This window comes from Meleagris gallopavo, chromosome 5, assembly GCF_000146605.3.
Source record: "Meleagris gallopavo isolate NT-WF06-2002-E0010 breed Aviagen turkey brand Nicholas breeding stock chromosome 5, Turkey_5.1, whole genome shotgun sequence".
NCBI classification, from domain to species: Eukaryota; Metazoa; Chordata; class Aves; order Galliformes; family Phasianidae; genus Meleagris; species Meleagris gallopavo.
This window is the reverse complement of record NC_015015.2, coordinates 55,695,703-55,716,977: the sequence shown is the minus strand read 5'-3', so window position 1 is coordinate 55,716,977 and position 21,275 is coordinate 55,695,703. Positions and strand designations below refer to the sequence as shown.

At 47.1% G+C, this 21,275-nt stretch overlaps 1 long non-coding RNA gene across 1 annotated transcript; it reads left to right on the top strand.

Moving 5' to 3' along the window:
* Window positions 1–16,887: 16,887 nt before the first annotated feature.
* LOC109367942 lies at window positions 16,888–20,672 on the top strand. The gene is made up of 3 exons (XR_002115545.1): window positions 16,888–17,033; window positions 17,779–17,897; window positions 18,456–20,672. It is a non-coding gene; the product is annotated as an uncharacterized LOC109367942 (long non-coding RNA).
* The last annotated feature ends 603 nt before the right edge of the window (window positions 20,673–21,275 follow it).

Below are 21,275 nucleotides of genomic sequence, written 5' to 3'. Positions count from 1 at the left end.
TGAAACATCTCAGAGCCGGACACGGTCATCCCCAAGCAGATGAGAAATAAACAGGGAACTATTCATGTTACAGACAAGGTTAAGTTATGGGTCAGCTTGGAAATGGAGCAGTCACACCTCGTTTGGCGGTACCTGACTACCTCTAAATCTCATATGACAAAATCATTCATTTCATAGAATCATAGAATCACAGAATGGCTTGGGTTGGAAAGGACCTCAAGGATCATGAAGCACCAACCCCACTGCCACAGGCAGGGCCACCAACCTCCACATTTAATACCAGACCAGGCTGCCTTGAACATCTCCAGGGACCATTTGAGATACAGGCTCACAGAAAGGATGCTGTTTGCACTTCTGCTCTGCCCTGGGAGCCACTTGCTCCTCACTCTCCGGTTACCTGGGACCATGCATCAAGCAGGTTGGGTGGGGAGCTTTCACACTGCCAGTCCTCTGTTCCTTGAGTTCAAGGAAAGATATTTAGAGTTTTTTTCTCATCCAGTTGCAATCACAGCTTAAATCTTAACTCATACAATTAAATGAAACAACTGGGATGTGCAAACAGGAATTATGAAACCTAGGTTCTCCTATTTCTCTTTCAAATTCTTCTTAACTTATGGATATTTTAGAGGTTTAGGATATAATAGAAAGACATTTATTGTGGGTTTCTTTTAAGTGCAAGATCAAAACAGAACAGAAGCTCCTTAGGTTACAAAAACACTGCACGAGATGGGCAGATGATGCAGTAAGACAGCCCACCATCCCTTCCCAGCCTAAAAGAAGAAGAAGCAGTGAGTGATTGACAGCCAACTATACCCAAAGAAAAAATGTCCTCATACATTATGATTCAGTTTCTCCTTTGTTGACTACAGTTCACTGTCAATCATATATGGCTTTTCTTTATTTGGGGCAGGAAGAAGGTTGCTGTCTCCTTCGCCAGCAAGCTGTCTGTTTTCTTGTGGCACTTTCTACCCGAGGTATTTAAATGTTCTCATCTTGCACTTAACAGAAATACATAATAAACCTCCCAATTACCTTCTGCCCTTTTAAATGTCAAACCAATCAAAAGGTTGAAGGGGGGAAAATTAAAGCCTATTTTCAGAAGAGCACACTTACTCATGTGTTACTGACCTTCAGGAGAAGAGTAGGATAGCACAGCTCCATTCCAGCACACATCCTGCCTTCCAGCCTGCAGGGTGCCTTCAGAAATATAGGGTCTGTAACAAAAACAAATCCCAGGAAATGTAATCAGATTTAATCTAGGCACCCTTCTAAAGACATGGCTGGGCTCTGGCTGCCCGAGCAAGCCACCAGTCATTGAGAGCAGACTGAACACAATGGAAAACACTGCTTAAAGGGTGTGACTTTTCTTGCTGCCAGTCTGCTAATACATGTTTTAACATTTATTTATGTATATTAGAACAAGAAAGTAAAACTCCCTGCATAGTGCATTCTTAAGATTGACACATACCTCTATTTTACTTGCGCATAGGTGCTCTCATTCCACATCTGGCAAATCCTGTGGTTGCAAGAACATTTCCAGGCACAAATTTCCCCATGCACACAAGCAAGAAACTGCTCACCTCAACACATTGCTGGCTGCAGCCCATCCCTGCTTGCAATGCCTCTGTGCAGTGATACTTCCGTACTGCCATGCAGGAGTCTGGTGGGCCTCGTCTTCCATCAAACCTCTTTTCTTCGGATACACATTGCACATTAACCCTGCAAAGACCAAGAAAGATGCTAAATTGTACAACTCAGCATATATCAAATGGCTGTTGCAACATTAATTCTGGCACCGTGGTGTTGTGCTTACTTGCCTCTTGCAGACACACAGGACACAGATGTCACCACGGGGCACTGTGCACACATCAGTGAGCTCGCACAGAATACGACATGCATGGCTGTTCTCTGAGTGCTGCCCATAAAGCTGCAGCCCAGGGAGATTTGTGATGCTGTGGCAGCTCCCAGCTCTGCCATCGGAGGGCTGCTGCTCTTTGCAGTGCTTTCTGCATCCATCCTTGTGCTGGGAGCTGGGGACAGAAGTTTGGCTTTACACATTCCTGACTTGGGAATTTGGATCCAAACTTTCAAATCTAAGGTCCAGAGAAACATTTAGGGTCCAAGGCACGTGGCCCCATCTCTCTCTGCTCTCCTGAACTGCAAGAGGTCCTCAAAGCCCTGCTGGGGCTTTCACGTGTGACCACGAGCATTTGGAGACAGGGGTGCACATGATGAGCATGAAAGGAGAGCACTTTTGTGTCCCATTTCCTCCCCTTTCCCATGGCCAGCAGCCACAAAGGCAATCACACGGCCCAGAAAATTTACACAAACATGAAGTGATTTTGTTTTCGTTGCTGCCCCAGCTCCTAGAATTTATTAATATGGCACTAGCTGTCCCCAAGAATACTGCCTGCCAACTCTATTCCCACTCTCTAAAGCTGTACTATAAATCACGCGCCAGGAGAACATCCTGAATGCTGATGGCTGGAAGCTACGGTGATGATGAGAGTGCCAGGAAGAATAACTGATTTCTGTCCCAGTCCAAGCAGAAGGGTTCTTGCACACCACAGGGGTATGAACAAGGGCTCTGTGCACAGGAGCAGTCGTCACCTCAGCACTGATTGTTAGTTAATGAAGGGATGGTACACTGATCTAGCAGTGGTGGTAACAAGAAAGGCCTTCGTTTAGGCAGTCTCTTCCATTAGAGCATCATAAAAATACGATTAGTTCTATAGTCAGATTAACAGAAAAAAACAATCTCCAGTTGCTATAAACCTTCTCATGCCAAAGCGGCGCTGCCACATCACCCACTTGTTTGCTCGCTGCATATCTGCAATGGGGCTGTCCTCAGCAACTGAGCTTCTTCAGCCACAGTGTAGTGATTTAAATCTGCACCAGGCTGAGCACTGGGACAGGGCACAGAGCCAAGGACCGGGGCTCACCTGGATCTCACCTGTCCCTGCTCAGTGCAGGGGAGTCGGACCTGACGACCTTTAGAGGCCCCTTCCAACTCAAACCATTCCATGAATCTATAGATGTTACTGAGAGCTCTCAGTGCTGAGCAGGGAAGAGGGGAAAAGCTGTATAGGGACAGATTATCCCACTTTGACTTGTGTTGTCGAATGAAACGGTTGGGGAAAATTCTAATGCTTTTCTTGTGAATGTCGTCAGCCTGCAATGACAAGAAAGCCTCCAGGCCTCAGAGGAAGGAAACTGTGTGCTTCCAAACAGGATGGGGCTCTGGGATCAGAGCTCTGGAGTGTGGCTGCACACAGCTCTGAGCCGGCACAGAGTGCTGGAGTGAGACAAGGCTGTCTATGGCACACATCTTCCGGAGCCCAACACATCCAGGTTGCTAATAAGGGCTGTGCTGTGCTTTAATTGCTACGTCTGTCTTCAATGTTGTATTCATCTGATGCTTCAGGGCTTCTACACACTGCCGGAAGGGGCATGGGACAACTTTCTTTTCCCTTTCATGCATCATTTGCATTCTTTTCACCCGAATGCAAAGCTGGGCAGCACTTAGAATCATTCAGGTTAGTAAGAGCTCCAAACATCCCTAGAGCCGACCCGAGCCCACCCCCACCATGCTGACTGCCCACGTCCCGCACTGCCACATCTCCACAGCTCTGGAAAACCTCCAGAGACGGGGACGGATCGCTCTTTGTGCGAAGAACGTTTCCCAACGCCCAAGGTGACCCTGCTCTGGCCGAGAGGGCTGGCTGCAATGGGCGGCGATCCCAGGCGATCCCTGCTCCTGCAACGCCGCCCGCGGGGCTGCGCCCGAGCGCGGAGCAGCGCCGAGCCTCGAGCTGCGCTGCTACCGAAGGGCCTCGAGCGCCACCTACAGCACGGCCCGCAGCACCGCCCGCTGCCGGATCGGGGGCTGCGGTGACGGGGCGAGGGGAAATGTGTTCAAACCGGAGGGGAGAGTTGGATCGGAGATAAGGAAGGGCAGTGAGGCACTGCACAGGTTGCCCAGAGAGGCGGTGATGCCCCGTGCCAGCACGCACCCGAGGTCAGGGGATGGGATGTGAGCGCTGATGGAGCTGTGGGTGTCCCTGTGCGTTGCAGGGAGTGGGACCAAACGGCCCTGAAGGGTCCCTTCCAACTCAAACCATTCTATCTCAACAGTGCACCTACTCAGATACGCGAATTCCTTGCAGGATTCTGTCTGCAGAGATTAATGTCTCCAAGTTTAACAAGATCACCTCGTGTCAGTGTTATAGCTGGGAAGCATCCCAGCGTGTGTCAGTGTTTGAGACGATGCTGGCACCGGTTCCAGGCCAATAATCACAGAGTGACTGCAGCAGAACCTCAGCACACCAGTGTGCCTGCAAGGGAAAGGTGCTGCAAAGGGGCAGAGCTGTGGGTTTCCTTCAAATAATAGAATCCTAGAATGGCCTGGGTTGCAAAGGAGCACAATGCTCATCCAGTTCCAACCCCCAGCTATGTGCAGGTCGCCAACCAGCAGCCCAGGCTGCCCAGAGCCACATCCAGCCTGGCCTTGAATGCCTGCAGGGATGGGGCATCCACAGCCTCCTTGGGCAACCTGTTCCACTGCCTCACCACCCTCTGGCTGAAAAACTTCCTCCTCAGTTTAAGACCATTCCCATAAAACCCCATATCTCACATACAGAGATAATTGAGCTGACCAGAAACAGCTGTAAGAGAGCAAAGGTAAAATTAGTTTGAGCTGTAAAGTGTCTGATGGTGCTTTGCAAAAAGGACTTTCCACCACTGCAAGAAAGTGCTCTCTTCCACACACCTGTGTGGCTTCAGTGTGCACCCATCCCTGCACTCTGAAACACAGAGAATGGCTTGGAAACCCGAGTTTATCAGCGGGGGGGGAGACCGACTTTTTGCACATTCTGATAGTGATAGGACAAAGGGGGATAGCTTTAAACTAAAAGAGGGGAGATTTAGGAGGAAATCTTTCACACTGAGGACAGCGAGGCCCTGGCACTGCCCAGAGCTGTGGGTGCCCATCCCTGGAGGTGCCCAAGGCCATGGATGAGCCCTGGGCAGCCTGAGCTGAAGGACATCCAGCCAATGGCAGGGGGCTGTGGGGTGCCTGCCAACCATTGTGTGATTATATCTGTGATTCTATGATAAAATCTAAACTCCTTACCATTCTATGATGAAGCCAGGTCCTTGTGCCACAACTGAGGGATGTGCTGCAGCCTATGATGGAGATGCTGTTGTGGGTGCTACAGCCTCTCTTACAGCCTTGCTCTGCTGCAAGAAACAAGAAATAGTTTTAAAATAATGGCCTATCTCCAAAGAGTACCGTTTTGACAGATCACCATCTGCCAGTGAGTAAAGCAGTTTTTTGAAACCATTTCTGCCAGTTTTATTTAAATGTACAAAAAGTGGGGGCTGCCAGAGGGGAGGCTGCAAGGTGCCTCAGTGGGGAGGCATTGCAGAATGGAACTGCCAGGTGTTGAAACCCTCTACTGCTCAACAAAGAAAAGTAGTGCAGTGCCACCTCTTTTACTCTCCTCTGGGACCAAATGAGCTCCCAAGGAGCAGAACTCAGTGCACAAAGCCACCCTGGCACCGTGCTTCCCCCTTCTGCAACCACCATGCTTTTCAAGTAAAGGATCTCAGCTTTATTACTATTGCATCTTACTGCTTTTTAATGATCCATTAACCACAATAAGAACGATACAGAAATGTTACTGAAGAGTTTGTGAACTATTTAATTATCTCCTGGAGTGTGTAGCTCTTCATCTGCTTGTTTCTCTTTTAGGCTTAGTCTAGATTTGTGACAACACAATACCACGTCATCCCACATAATTTTAAGATTTCCAGCATTTAAAACCAACTCTTCTGACCTGTTGGTTCTGCAATATCCAAGTCCATCCAAAAGGATATGGTTCTCAGCCTCAGGTCTGTCAGCCTGAAGCTAAACAGCAGTGGTAACCTCTTAGTGAGACCCCAGCCCTTGGCAATCATGCCTGGCACATGGGAGTGATGTACATCTTTGGAAATTATACAGGTAATGATATTGTCTTGGGATTTTGGGTCCAGTGCTGCGCTGAGTGCTGCAGGTAGCCTGAAGAAGAAGCACCTTCCTTCAAGAACTGTGCAGGTGTGGCACTGAGGGATGCCATCAGTGGGCATGGTGGAGTGGGATGGGCTTTGGCATCTTGGAGGTCTTTTCCAACCTGAGTGATTCTACAATTCTGCTGGTCAGAAAAGGTAGACACGGAGCAGGGAGGGACCGTAATGGAGTTGCCAATGGCACTGGCAGGGCAGGACGGGCACCTACTGCAGTGCATGGGAAAGTCCAGAGCCCATTCCTTGTGGGGCAGCATGCTCAGGGCCAGCACAACACCACGGGGAGCCCAGCAGCAAAGCTGCCCTCATGCTGTAGAGAACTGGGCATCACAAGCCTCAGGTCCAATTCCCATAACCCACTTTTGAGGCAAGGAGTCCTGAGGCCATCACTCATTTCTTGTCACTCAGACAGGGCGAGCTGCAGGAATATGGCATTTCCAGAACATTCTCTCTAAGCACCCAGCACTGGGAACCTACTTAACTATGTCTGGTGAAGGGTACCAAAGGGATTCCCAGCAGCACGGCTGTGACTGAGGCCCAGCAGAGCTCAGGGATGTATTTGTCATGCTCGTCCGTCCTGTCCGAGCTAAGCTGGTGGGATGAATGCAATCTATGCAAGAAGTTTTACTGAAGTGACAGGGATTTCTAATCCACGTTGATTTGTTGTGAAGCAGGAAGCTTCTGTGGAGAAGTGGATTATTTCCCCAAATCTTTCCCGCCCTTCAATCAAGTCTTTTCCTGGAGCAAAAAAAATAGAAATAAAAAGAATCATTCAGACTTCATCTTAAAAAACGAAAGATTTCAACGCATACAACTTTGAAGTTTTTTTCTCCAATCTTCTTCTAATGCTGAACGTTTGACCCCCCACTTGCTATCTGCCTGGGCAGGAGAACGAAGGAGGAACCAACAGCAGCATGAGCTCATGGCAGTGTGGGCAGTGAGCACAGGTCTGGGAACTCCTGATCAAAGCCTGGGAGGGCCCAAGAGATCAACCACGTCGTGGAGAAAGCACCAAACACAACTTGAGCACCAGGTCTCTAATTGCATAAGCTTGGCTCAAAGCCCACTAAGTTGATGTCTTTTTCCACTGATTGATGAGGATGTGTATTTCTTAACATTAATGTTTGTGAGAGGTATGATTGTACAGAAATCCAAGCCTCAATATAATAAGGAAACCTGACATTTACTGCATGAGCAGCAAAACTGGTTATGTAGCATAAAACAAGACCACTAGGTGCTACCTGGGGTTACTCCTACCAAACGTATTTGCACATAAAACAATGATATCAGCTGGGGAACCCATTATCTGGTAACATCCCAGCTTCCCCCCATTTGTGAAGGTCATGAAGAATTACATTATCCTATAGAACACAGAAGATAAATGAACATTCCTTCTAGAACTGGACAAATAGCAGAAAATGAGGTTCCCTAGGCCTGATCTGAAACAGAATTTCAGCTGAACCAGAATTCCTGAAGTCCAAATTCTTGCTTTCACACCAGCATCAGCTCCAAACCCATGTCCCTAAAACCAAGCAGCCTCAATCCCTTTCAGCAAGCAAATGTGCTGACAGCGAACAAAGGAATGTGTTTGATAGAAGGTAGCCTGTAAAAAAAGCTTTGAGACTACACTGGAAGTATTTCTTTCCCTCAGTGCTGAAACTGCTGAATGTTTTACTTGAATTCCAGAGAAGAAATAACTGACAGAAGGAACTGGCACAGAAAAAATTTCAATCCATACAGTTAAAACTTTGCAAAGAAAACAATCTCTTAGCAAAAACGTTGACAGCATTAATACAAAGCTGCCACTTGCCTTAGCTGCAGCTTGTTATACTTTTACAAAAATAAAGGTAGTGGGTTATTTTCTAAGCCCTTACTGTTCAGAATCACATGCATTTCATTTCTCTGTCTTCTTTCTCTCCAGAAGAACTTGCTGTGTATACTGTGATAGACAACATAAACATGTCATATGGGCCAAGAGGAGAAATTATAAGGTGCCCAGCCATCTAGCCTGTTACCATAGAATCACAGAATCACAGAATGGCCCGGGTTGGAAGGGACCTCAAGGATCATGAAGATCCAACCCCCTGCCACATGCAGGGCCACCAACCTCCACATTTAATACTAGAGCAGGTCTAATACTACACCAAGATGAAACCTCTTGAGTTTACCAATAGTCTCCCAGTGACAAACAGACTCTGTCTCCAGATGAGCTCAGTGACTGTAACTCCATCAGTCGTTACCTGGGTCAAGAGCTCTTTACAGAGCTGCAGGCTCAGGTTAATTACTACCTCAGTGTGCCAGAGGAGGCAAAGGTCTTAAAGGCTGTGTGATTAATCATTAAAACTCATCCCACCTTGAGACGTGCTTGCAGCATTTCCCAGGCTTCCTGTGAGTGTCACAGCAGGAGCAGAGGCATGCATCCACCTGCAGCACAGAGGTGCTGCTGGCAGCCTAATGCAGCTGGGTGCAGCTTGAGCAGCTTGCTAGGAGGTGTCCCTGCCCTGCAGCGAAGCAGGGATGTGTTGGGCATCAGGCAGTGCACACAGCAGTGTGAAGATGTCCTGAGAACACGTGTTCATCTCTGTTCCTCAGAAACACTGCCATCCGTATTTATTAAAGCTGTCTCTCCACTAAACCCACTGCATAGAAGTGGGACCTCAAACTCCCCAGCCTCACCCCTGCCGTGGGCTGGGTGCCCCCCAGCTCAGGCTGCCCAGGGCCCATCTATGGCCCATCTATGGCCTTGGGCACCTCCAGGGATGGACACCTCCAGCTCCAGGCTCACCTCCTCAGGGTAAAGGATTTCCTCCTTTCTTGCCCTCTTACAAGGCAGTTCCCACAGGCCAAAGCTGTGAGCCTGGCTCAACAGCAACAACAGCACACTCAGGAACGTGCTGCAGTTTGCTCAAGGTGTGCTCTAATCAGGTCTTTCACAGCCACCCGTGAGACTTGGGTTTAATTTCCCTTCCTACTACATTTCAACAAGCAAGGGAATGTATACCTTTATTTCAAGCCTTTTTATTTATTTATTTCTCCTCCTTTCTGCAGCTGCCTCGCCATGGCAGCATAACCATTAAGTGAAATATGGATTAAGTCAGAGGAGCACAGGGAACAGTGGGTAAGGAAAGAATTGGGATGAACATTTGTATGCTTGGCATTCATAGCAACACAAAAAGAGTATGAAATATGACCATGTATGTTCTGTATTTCTAAGGGAAGCCTCCCCCCTCCAGCTTTCCAAACAAAGACTAGAGCCTAAGATGGAAACCAGTGAGTCCACAGTCCCTCAAGAACAAGTGTGACAGTGACTGCTTGGAAGTGATTCAGATCTTGGGTGGCAGACGCCTGTTCCTCATGGCTTGCAGAGCGATCCAGCAGATCCAGGCTCTTTTGGTAGCTCGTAAGTGCCCTGAGATAAATGAGACAAGTCTGTTCATTGACACTTGTGGGTAGAAACCCGTCCACAAACATGTCAACACAGTATGGTTCGGGCTTGGGCTTAGAGGGAAGATTGAGGTTTGATGTCAGGGGGAAGTTCTTTCCCATGAGAGTGGTGAGGTGCTGGAACAGCTGCCCAGAGAGGCTGTGGATGCCCCGTCCATCCCTGGAGGTGTTCAAGGCCAGGTTGGATGGGGCCCTGGGCAGCCTGGGCTGCTCTGAAATGTGGAGGTTGGTGGCCCTGCCTGTGGTGGGGGGTTGGAGCTTCATGATCCTTGAGGTCCCTTCCAACCCTGGCCATTCTGTGATTCTGTGATGATTGAGTAGGGCTCAGGGTTATGAAAGCAGCCTCTATAAATCTAAATCCAGTTTATCTTGTATAAATCAATTTATTGATGTCTGCACAATCACAATAGAAAATAATGCTGGGGATGGACTGTGAGGGGTCCCCTTGCCCAGTTTCCCTGATACAGTGGGAGCAGCCAGACTTTAATCATCCCTCACATGGCTTTTTCTGACCCCCTCCCAGCAGCCAGCAGCCATGACTCCACACTGCTCCCAGGCATTGCTTTCAGGGCTCCTGCTCTGCTTTGCAGCCCTCGCTCCAGCAGAACACATTAGTCCTGACAATGCACGTAACATTGCAAAATACAGGTTTTCAAAAAAGCAGCACAAAAGGGGCAATAATTCATGACACCAATTTGTTAAACGCCTTGGTTTACACTTCAGTGCATCCGGTGGATTATTTTTGGAGAAAGCTTCCAACAGTCAAGACCTGCAGCCACTTAAAACTTTTTATTGGCTAAACCAATCGAGCTGCCAACATTAAGCACAAGGTATTTAACAGCATTAACCACCCCATTATCCATTTCTTCACTTATCATGTTCTCTTGCATAGAGTTTTATTGTGCTCTTGCTTCCAGCTCTGTTAAGTGCTGGTGGGATCCGTCCTGCTAAGGACAGAGGCAAAAGGAGCCCGGATTATACTGAGCTCACAAATCTGTCACTTGAAATGCCAAGGCCATTAATTTGAAGCCATGATATGTCCATCATTTTAATTTTGGGTTCATTTAAGCTACACATACATAAAAGAAGTAATTTGGAGGCTTTCCTGTGTGCTATCACAAATGCATTGCAGAACCAGTGCTGAAGGGATATTAGAGCAGGCACCCCTTCACTTAGCTGTAATGTACCAGAGCAATAATTAAACTCAATCTCGTAGCATTAACTTGCTCTATGGGATGCAAAATAAATTCTGAAAATAGCATCTCTTTAACAAAAGAATTGTAAAGCTTGAAAAGGGCTTTGGGCTTCATCAGTCCACCTGGCATTGCTCTGCCTTTACCCCCTGACAGAGGATGCTGCCTGGTCCATAATGGTGTAATGCCCATAATACTTCAGTAAAACCACAGCTCCAGTTCTACAGAGATGCTGCACAATTCTAGGGGAAAAAAAAGTAAAAAAAAAATTGATGACTGTTGTTACAGACTGAAGCATTTCTTAATGTCATGTGCTGTCAATACCAGATGCACACTCAGCCCTGATAGATGCTGGAGGCTGCGAGCATCAATCGCTACCGAAGTGCCAGGAGCTGCTATTGAAATGAATCCTTTGATCACATTAAAACTTTTCTCCTTATGTGGATCATTTCAAAATTAAATTTAAAATAAGATAATTGCCCACTTCAGTTGTTAAGATTCTCTGGGGGACACTTGCAATAATAACTGTGATTACCCAACGTGGGGGATTGCCATATGCAGTGTTCCAGATTGATCCACAATGGGGAACATTAAAAATCAAAATCCAAGAAGAGATTAGCACTCCTTTGCCAATTTCACATCTTAAAATGACTACTTAGAAACTTTTAAAGGGGGTAATGAGACGTGTGTTATGGCTGGCGAATTAAAAAGCAGAAGTTGTTGGAAGGGAGGAGGAGAAAGTAACCTGGCAGCAGTGCAGGGACCAGAGGCACATCAATAGATGGACCAGATACAGGAGCTCCATAATTCCTGTGTTCTGATTGGTATTCACGTGACCATTCTCCAGTGTTAAACATCCACACCAACAACTCTGCTTCCATTCTGAAGGGCTTCCACTGGCTTGCTAATCACCCTCACCCTGGCCCAACACATATGAGCACATGCTCACTTTTCCTTGGCTTCCACTTGTGAAAAATCAGCGTTCATGCCCAAAAGTGTACCTGAAAAACAAGTGCTAGGTCCTTAAATGGGAGAGTTAGGTATCAGGTACCCAACCTTGCTGCTGGGTTGGAACCAAGCACAGAAAGTTGTGTACAGTACGAGGCAGCACTGGGAGTAAAGGAATTTTACAACTCATTAATGATGTTTGTCTTGCAAATATGAGCACTTTGCCATCGACATATGTGAGGTTGGCTCCAGCCAACTGGTGAATGCCATCATCCACAGAGCAGGGCAGAAACACTGCACTCTGAAAGCAGCTTCCCTTGCTAACACTGTGCTGGAGGGAATTGCTTAATCAAGAAGACTTATTCTACAAACACACACACGTTTAGCCATGGTCCCACTGAAATCAATGGCAGTTCTTGGGGATATAAAACTAAATGTTTGCCTTTGTGCCTTTGGAGACCAAACACACAAATTTCACGCCATCTTAATGTTGTATTAATACGAAGATCATTGCAGAAAGCACTGGGGGATATTATACTTCTATTATATCTAACATATGGAAAACATTTTATTATATGAGACGCAACACAATCGTTATAATTGAATACTATCAAATGAAAATTCCCATATGCGTCTGAAAACTGTGCACCGCTGTAATTACAAATAGAAGCTAAGAACATTAAAAATAAGAGGCTGGCAGAAATTATTGTTCTGCTCCATTTTGTTAGCTTTGCAATCTGGGCAGCACTTCTTCGGCAGGATAAGTTCTTGCTGAAAAAGCAGTTAAATACTCCAGCAGGAGAGCAGGAAAAGCTCGATGTAAGGGGGAATTGTGGTTTTTTATGCTCTAGGCTATACCAGATAACAAGCGGGCCATCAAAACTTTACTCTTGAAGTGAACGTTTACTCTGATAGAGGCCTTAATTATTTTGTAATGAACTTACAGTCTCTTCCGTGTTCCCTCTATTCCTTCCACCAAAATGATGCAAACGGTGAGCAGGAAGCTCAGGGACAGTGAAGCACAAAGTATGTTCCTGAGGGAATGGCATAGAGCTGAGTCAGGAAAGGGCTGGGGGGGTTAGGGGAAGGGTCTGCTCCTGAGAACAGTGGGCATGGAAGAGCTCCCCAGGACAGCAGGTATGGATGGAGATCAAGAAGCATCTGGACAACACTCTGAGTCATATGGCCTGCTTTTTGGGTGGTCCTGTTCCAAGAGATGGACTTAATGATCCTTGTGAGTCCCTTCCAACTTGGGATATTCAATGATTCTACAACCTAGTCCCAGTTCCCTGCTTTGGGAATGAAGGCCACAAGCAAGGCAGCAACGGTCCTGACAAGCTAGTCGTCCCAATGGAGAGCTGTTCAGGAGGGCAATGAGCTCTCCCAAGAGCATCCTCCACAGCAGGGCTTGGCTGAGTGCTCCTACCAAGCTGGGTCCCAGGCAGCCAACAGGCACAGCAGGACAAACCAAGGGAAGGTTTACTGCGCAGTTCCCCAACTCCAGGGCACACAGATGCCCTCTCCAGCTCCCCACACAGGACACGGGCACCTCCTGCCCAGGACAACAAAGGAGAACCTGCAACCCAGCTTTGCCATGCAGAGGAGGTGCCCCACACTCAGGGCACAGCTGACATACATATAAGCATGATGCCCCTTTTCACCCCACCCCTAAAAAAAGACAACCAAAAAAAAAATCAATTGAGGCATGAGCTACATTTCATTTCTGAGACTCCTGATTGCTGCTTGCAGGAAAACATGAATAATTAAATGAGAGAATTGTCATTTAGCCCAACTTTTACTTGATCTAAAATTTAAAAAAAGAAAAAAATGGCCATTTTGAAGACAAAAAATTGGCAGGCACTTAATCTTTATTCTGCACTGCTGTCTTTTCCCCCGCTTTGAGAAAATCTGCTTCCACATGTAACCAAGCAATTATGTTTGAAGAGCATTAGCCATCCTAATGAATGGTGATTTATCAGTGGTGAGGGAACGTTATCCCAGTCTGACCCTGTAAGAGTGAGAGGATGCCACTGAGTCTCTTCAATTAACAGCAACAGTGTCAGATCCTGAAAGGTCTGCAGAACTCTCCCAGGGCTGAGCCACGTTCAGAACAGTTTCAAGACAATTTTTTAAGGACACTGAAGTTTTTCTTGCTGTTGTCTTGATTGCTTTTTAAAACTTGATGGCAAAAGGATGAAGACCTGGAGAGGATACAGAGGGTTTGAGTAAAGGAAGATCCCTTCTCCATCTCCAGTTGGTCTTTGTGAATGTGCATAGAGCAGCACTGATGGGATGAAGCAGAGCTCCTTCCAACCTTTCTCAGCAGTAAAGGTGAGTTCATTAACAAAGAAGAAAGCTCTCCTGCAGCTTGTGAGTGTGCATGCCTGCATTCACTGCCTGCGTGTGCAATCCTACATCAGCATTACCAACAGTATGGCAGAGGACCACGTTGGGATTGCATTGCTCAGTATTGCTGGTGGGCCCTGACACAGCAGCAAGAAACCCACCTTCAGACTTGTGAGAGTCACACAGCATGGCCTCTCTGTGAAGGCTGATGGAAAATGGAAGGATGACAGAAACGCTGCTGCATTCTGTGCTCTTCTGCAGGGCACTTCATTGCTCAAAGCAGAAGCTGCGGACTGACACAAGAAGTATTTCCAGGACTAGAGAATTAATTTGCAGACTCACATTTATCATATCTTCCTTGCAGCTAGACATACAAATAGCAGACATCACATCATTGTGGGGCTGGTGGCACTGCCAGCATCCATGGGTTGGCATCACCCTAGAGGAACAGAGGCACATGTCCTAGCAGAAAGGAAGAAATTCTTCCTTCAGAAGTGGTGGGGCCCTGGCACTGCCCAGAGCTGTGGGTGCTCCATCCCTGCAAGTGCCTGAGGCCGTGGATGGGCTCTGGGCAGCCTGAGCTGGGAGGCACCCACCCTACAGTAGGGGTGGGTCTGGGCACTGTGAGGTCCCTTCCAACCCAACCGTGCTGTGGTTCTATGATTGAGACATGAATTTGAGATTGCAAGTTAAAAGGTAATGAGTAGATTGTCGGGAAGAAAGTGAAACGGTGTTTTAATAGAGACCAAAACACATACCTTAAAATAGTGTCATGTGAGGGCTGTGCACCAAAGATATTTAATCCAGTATGGCATTACATTTCCTATTTGACCTGATAAATGGGCTTTCTTCACCCTCTAATCTGCAGGGGAATTAAAGTCCTAGGCTATCTGTACTACTACAATAAATTATATGTTTATTTTAATCCCTTTGAAGTTTCCCCTCTGACAAATTGTAATGGTATAAATAATTTCAGAAGTCTTCCAGGAAGATAAAACAAGAGTTTAATAATCATAATTCACAAACCAAACCTGACACTTGTGTTTAAATGGAAACACAGCACCGTTCTGACAGAAGAGGGAAAGACAGAACCTGAAAAGCAGCACATTGGCCTTCTGCTAAGCAAGATGGGATCCGACTGGTGCCAAGGTGTGCAGCACATCCCCTGAGATGTTTGCATACAATTTCCAGAGGTCCCCACACAAGATCTCCAGGCATTGCCCCTCCAGCCACAGCCTTTGCATTTCAGCCCAAGGAGAAGAACACCATGGATGGATCACACAACCTCATGTCAGAGCCAGCTTGTCCAAAACCATCAGCTCACCAACATGATGGGAAGTGTTGACTCACAAGGCACCTCTCCTAGGAAATACTGCCACACCAACAACAGTGACCACTTGTCTTTGCCTCACTGATGATGCCAAAGCCTCTGCTTTGAGAGAGGAACGGAAAAGCAGGGACAGCAGCTCCCAAATTGGCCTCCAGATCTGTAAGATATGAGCTACTACTCCTTGCTGAGACAAAGCACTGGGAGCTGGTGGAGAGGGTCCAGAGGAGAACCACGAAGATGATCAGAGGGCTGCAGCACCTCCCCTACGAGGACTGGCTGAGGGAGCTGGGCTTGTTCAACCTGGAGAAAAGAAGGCTGCAGGGTAACCTCATTGCAGCTTTTCAGTACCTAAAGGGAGCCTACAAACAGGAGAGGAATCAACTCTTGGAAAGGGTTGATAACAGAAGGACAAGGGGAAATGGTTTCAAGTTGAAGGAAGGGAAGACTGAGGTTGGATGTCAGGGGGAAGTTCTTTCCCATGAGAGAGGTGAGGTGCTGGAACAGCTGCCCAGAGAGGCTGTGGATGCCCCGTCCATCCCTGGACGTGTTCAAGGCCAGGTTGGATGGGGCCCTGGGCAGCCTGGGCTGCTCTGAAATGTGGAGGTTGGTGGCCCTGCCTGTGGTGGGGGTTTGGAGCTTTGTGATCCTTGAGGTCCCTTCCAACCCGGGCCATTCTATGATTCTATGATTGCCTGAAAGACTGACTTTTCCCAACAGTTACTCAGTCCAATACACACAATATCATGTAACTCAGTTGCCTTTTTTTCCCTTTCTGCTTTCTGAACCATCAAGTGGCAGAAGGGGAAATAAAAAAGCAGAAAAGAAAAACTCTACAAAGGGCATAATGGTCCATTACGCAAAATTTTAAACCAACTTGTCTTTGGCTCTCTATTGCTCAAATGCAATTCTATTCCTTCCCTTCGGGCCATTATTAACACTTTTATAATGAGTAACTGAAATAAAACTCAAGTGAATAAATATGCTCAAGGCATTTTGTTATTTCTGCAATTAGCGAAAAACTGTCACAGTAAAGCTAAAGGCATTTGGGAAATTATATTCAAGGAAACACTCACCATAACCACAGTAATCCTGGGGCTGCTCTTAGCAGTTGCAATGATCACTGTGAAGAAGCTGGTGCTCCATCATTAGCTAGTGATACAGGATGGTTTGTCATGTGCCACAACACTGTGCCATCTGGTGAAGTTCAGTAGTAGAGAGAATCAAAGGTTTGCAACATCTTGCATTGGCAGTGCTGAGAAAATGCCACACAGTTAAAATAATAATAATAATAATCCTTTAGGACAAGAGGGAATGGTTTTAAGCAAAGACAAGGGAGGTTTAGGTTGGATATGAGGAGGAAGTTTTTCAGCCAGAGGGTGGTGATGCACTGGAACAGGTTGCCCAAGGAGGCTGTGGATGCCCCATCCCTGCAGGCATTCAAGGCCAGGCTGGATGTGGCTCTGGGCAGCCTGGGCTGCTGGTTGGTGACCTGCACACAGCAGGGGGTTGGAACTGGGTGAGCATTGTGCTCCTTTGCAACCCAGGACATTCTGTGACTCTGTGATTCTAATACACATGGCAGACTGCTGCCTGGCAACAGGTGCACCAAATCTCTTATCAGTCATCTCACCTCTCTGCTTGCTGATCTGACCTGCTGAATGACAACCTGAGCTCATCTGCAGAACAGTCAGATCTCTCTGTAGACGAAGGTGAGTAAGAAGTATCATTGTTTTAAATAAACCTACTTCAAATTCTAACCATAGAATACGATATGGCTGCAGATAAAAACTTGGAACTATGTTTTCAATTTCAAATGTGTTTTGAGTAAGGAGAGAATCTCTCATATATTTCAATAGCACAACTCTTGAAGAACTTTTGTTTCCAAATACATTGCTATTAGGATGTTCAACAGCATGGGAAAGACCTGCAAGTAGACTATTTCACAAACAGTATTGCCTATGAGAGCGGAAAGATTTGGCAATGTTTAATAATCTATGTCCTGTTCTTGGGGTGTGTGAAATAAATCAAATAAGGCATTTTACCTGGAGAGCAGGAGAGAGAAGGTGCAGTCTGCTCTGCACCTTCATTATTTGTCTTCAGCTTCAAAGCTGAAAGCTCCAAAAGCGACATATAATGATGCCCCTTAATCAGCAGAGTAATCATGGCATAGCTGTGTTACATTACTCTCTCCAGAATGGAGAGAGGACACTGCAGACTGATGTGCAACAAGGGTTTAAAATCCTTCCAACAAGATTTCTAATCCATTACGTCTCGTGCCGTGCTGCTCCGTTATCAAGGCTGAGAGCAGCAGAAGGAAGGCAGTCACATACAATTTGCAGGCAGCTGAGAAGCAGCACAGTCAGTATCTCCCCTCTGCTGCATCTCCTTTCTTCAAAGAGAAATAATGCAGAATTAAAATACTGTGTTAAAAAGCAATGTGTTCTTGACCTCCAGAGCTCCAGAGGTTCAGCACAACCCCTGGCAGAGCAGGACTGTCCTACAAGCACACAGAGCCTTCCCCTCCAGCACCCTGCAGTGCTCTGGGCTGCAGCCAGCAGAATGCATGGCCACAGGTAAGCATTATGGATGATGAACAGCTCTGGATTTGCAGGGCTCAGACCACACGTACGTGGCATAGTCTTAGCAACCCCAGCTCTCACTCCACAACCCCGGGGTTGTAGGGTGCTGTCAGAAATGAGGGCTCTACAGGAAGCACTAACGTAGTGAGGGGGACTCCGAACACATTTCATGTCTCTGCCCTCAGTCAGGAAGCATAAACAGTGCCCAAAAGACAGCAGAGCAGATAATTGATGCACAGAGCAGATATCCACAGGCTCCTGATGAGAGACTGGTCTGGAACATGCCACGAGACAAAGGCAGCCCTGCAGAGAGAAATAGCTGCTCTGTGGCAAAACCTGCAGGTCCAGACCCAAAGCACAACCCAGTTTGTGGTGTTCAGCTGCAGCTGGGAATGCAAAGGGAAAGCTGCTTACATTGCTTCTGACCCCGGGTCACAATGAGTGGACTTACAAATACTCAGGGCACCATTCTCTGTATTGAAAACTTAGCTTTCACTAAGGATAACATTCATTTTAAGTTACATTACAAGAGATACTTGTGTTTAACAACAGAAATCCACGCTTGATGCTCAGCACAAGAGTCAGAGAAGCATCTGCAATTCACTTGCCTCTGCCCAGGGCTGCTGCTGCCACACAGTCTGTGGGTACCTGTGACAACAAGGACTGGCCTTGGTGATGCAAACATGGAAACCAAGTCAGACTCAAAGTTTCTGTCCTGACCACTCTTTCTTTCAATAAAAGATTACTGAAACAAAATATTTTCAATCACAAATGCCATTCTTGTACCCTGGCACAGCTGTTCAAACACATACTAATGTCACCCCCCAGTACAACCAGCCAGTCTGTGTACATTATGCTGCCCCATCCTTGGGAAAAGATGCCATGAAATCCCAATGAGAGAGATGCATAAACCATCATAGGATATCAGTGCAACCCAAATCCTGCACGACAGCATCTCTAGCCTTGGCCAAATGTTTCTATTTGCCATTTTGCTAGGAAAGTCATCCATAGGCACATCCTCCAAGTTTTGTTGTGTTGACCTTACAGCCCAGTCTCTCATGGGATGAACATAGTAGTGTTTCTTCACCAGGTGGTAATGGCTGAGGGGGGTCATCTCTGCAGGACAGTGTCATCATATACAGCCTGGCGAAAGCCCCGGTACATTTTTTGAGATGATAATGCAGAAGCAACTATTTCCTCTCCTCTTGAAGGCTGCATTAGTGCTGTTATCGGCGTTATTCCTGCCTGCTGATGCTCAGCACTGAGCAGCACACGAAATGAAGGCTGCTCTCGCCACCTCGTGCTACTATCGGTAATTACAGGAGATCGCTTATGGGATCCCCTAATGCTTAATACGCCTTCTCAAGAGCTAATTCAATTGTCATCAATAGAACTAGATGGCAAAAAGTCCTGGAGTCCTGTTTGGTGCCAAACAGGAACAGTGCCAATAGCAACACCGCAGAAATGCAGTTTTTAGAGGGGACAGAAAATAGTTGCTCTTTCCTCCATTTGCATCGTCTTTGCAAAGCCAGTGGGACGAGGTGTAGGGCTTGGTGCAGATGCATCCCCTAGGCTGAGCATCCCACTTGCTTACCTCAGCACAACCAATCGTGTGGTGGGAGCTTTGGATCTGCAGGGCTGGCAGGAAGGGTCCTGCAGCTAACATGCCAATTCAGCTTTTACGTTCAGATATGCTGTCTATCCTCCAGAATAAATCACTTCAAAGCTGGCTGGAAACTTCCCATTGATATGAATGGACATCAAGGCTCCAGCACTGTGATTCTGAATCCCTCTGAGATCGCAGGCCAACCTCCACCCAAAACACCCATCTCCTGTATAACACGAAAATAACTTCCCAGCATAACTCAGGTTCAGTGCAGGAATTCGCTCTACAGCACATGCTGTTAAGCCCTGGACTGCTTTTCACTTTACCATTAAATTAGGAGAAACTCTGATATATAGACACGATCATTTGTATTTAAGTACCCACGTTCCTCCTGCCTGGGCACAGGTGAGCTCTGGTAGGAGGCCTGCAAGGTGTGAGTGCTGCAGTTTGTGCTGATGTCCTCATGGCAGGGACACTGTGACACCAATGGGCAGGGCAGAGGGCACTGCTGCCGTGATGAGCACATTACCACCAGGAGCAGCCTGACCCCCCAGCACCAGGATTTGGGACATCACCCCTGCTGTTGTGTGGGGGACCTTGGCACCATGGGACAATGCAAACTGCGTTCAGGATACCCAGCTGTGGGACCATGGGCACAGCAAAAAGCACCTGAGAGGAGCTCTGACCTCTGATTGTTACCACTGCTGCATTTGACAGCAAAGGAATCGGCAGACAACCAGCAGGGCAAAAATCAGCATCTGGAGCAATTCAATTTGAGAGTAATTGCATAAATTACATAATGAGAAAAGATTAGCTGAATTAGGGTTTCTGTGTGAACTCAGAATGCAGATAGCATGACCACAGCCTGTACCTTGAGCACGCTCCTGCTCTGTAGTAATGCTCCGTGTTACTGCACATAGCATCTCATCTGATGACAGAAATGCTTCGAGTTCCAACAACCAAACTGAGGTCTGCAGAATCAGTTCTTTCCCCAAGCTGAGCTGCAGAATCCGGCAGCACCTCCATGACACCGTGAGCACCAAGCAGAGCTGGAGCCTGACAGAAGTGAAGCAACATCTTGAGCTGACACAGCCACATGGGGCTGACCTTGGGTTGCTTCTGACTAAAATGAATTAGCTGGCAGAGAGAATCAGGTGGAAAGCTGAAACTATCATTTTCCAAAGATATTCAAGGTAAAAGCCTTAGGAACAATCTTTTGTCAGTTTCTGAGACTTGATTAACTGCCTTAATTTCACATGATTAATGGCTTTCAGATCTCTGGAGATCAAGGCTCCGTACACATCTTGTTACTGGAGTGTCTTCAAAAAGCCTTTCTCCAAGAATCCTACAAGCTGCTTGAGAGCCACAGCCTCTGTTCCCCAGCAGACCTTGCCATGCTGAGCCCTCATGCTCCCCCAGCACCGCTGGACTCACATTCCGAGGGGATGCAGAGATCCAGACAGATGGAGGATGGCTGTCCCATCTGGAAAGGGGAAATTATGTCTGATGGAAAAACATCAGGGACACCTCCTTCTCTTCTGGTCTTCGGTGGAAATGGCTCAAGAGTACATGAGAGGTGCTCAGAGCATCTCTGGATCTGGGTCCCTCTGAGTATCATCAGATCCCCTGCGGCCTCTGTGCTGGCACTCTAGTCCTGCTGATCGTGCTCTTTAGCACCGTAAATGCTGCCTTTGGTCTCACTCTCAACACCAGTTCAAGAGCTCTATGGCGCAGGGCAGAACAGAAGGTAGAAACCTTAGGAAAAC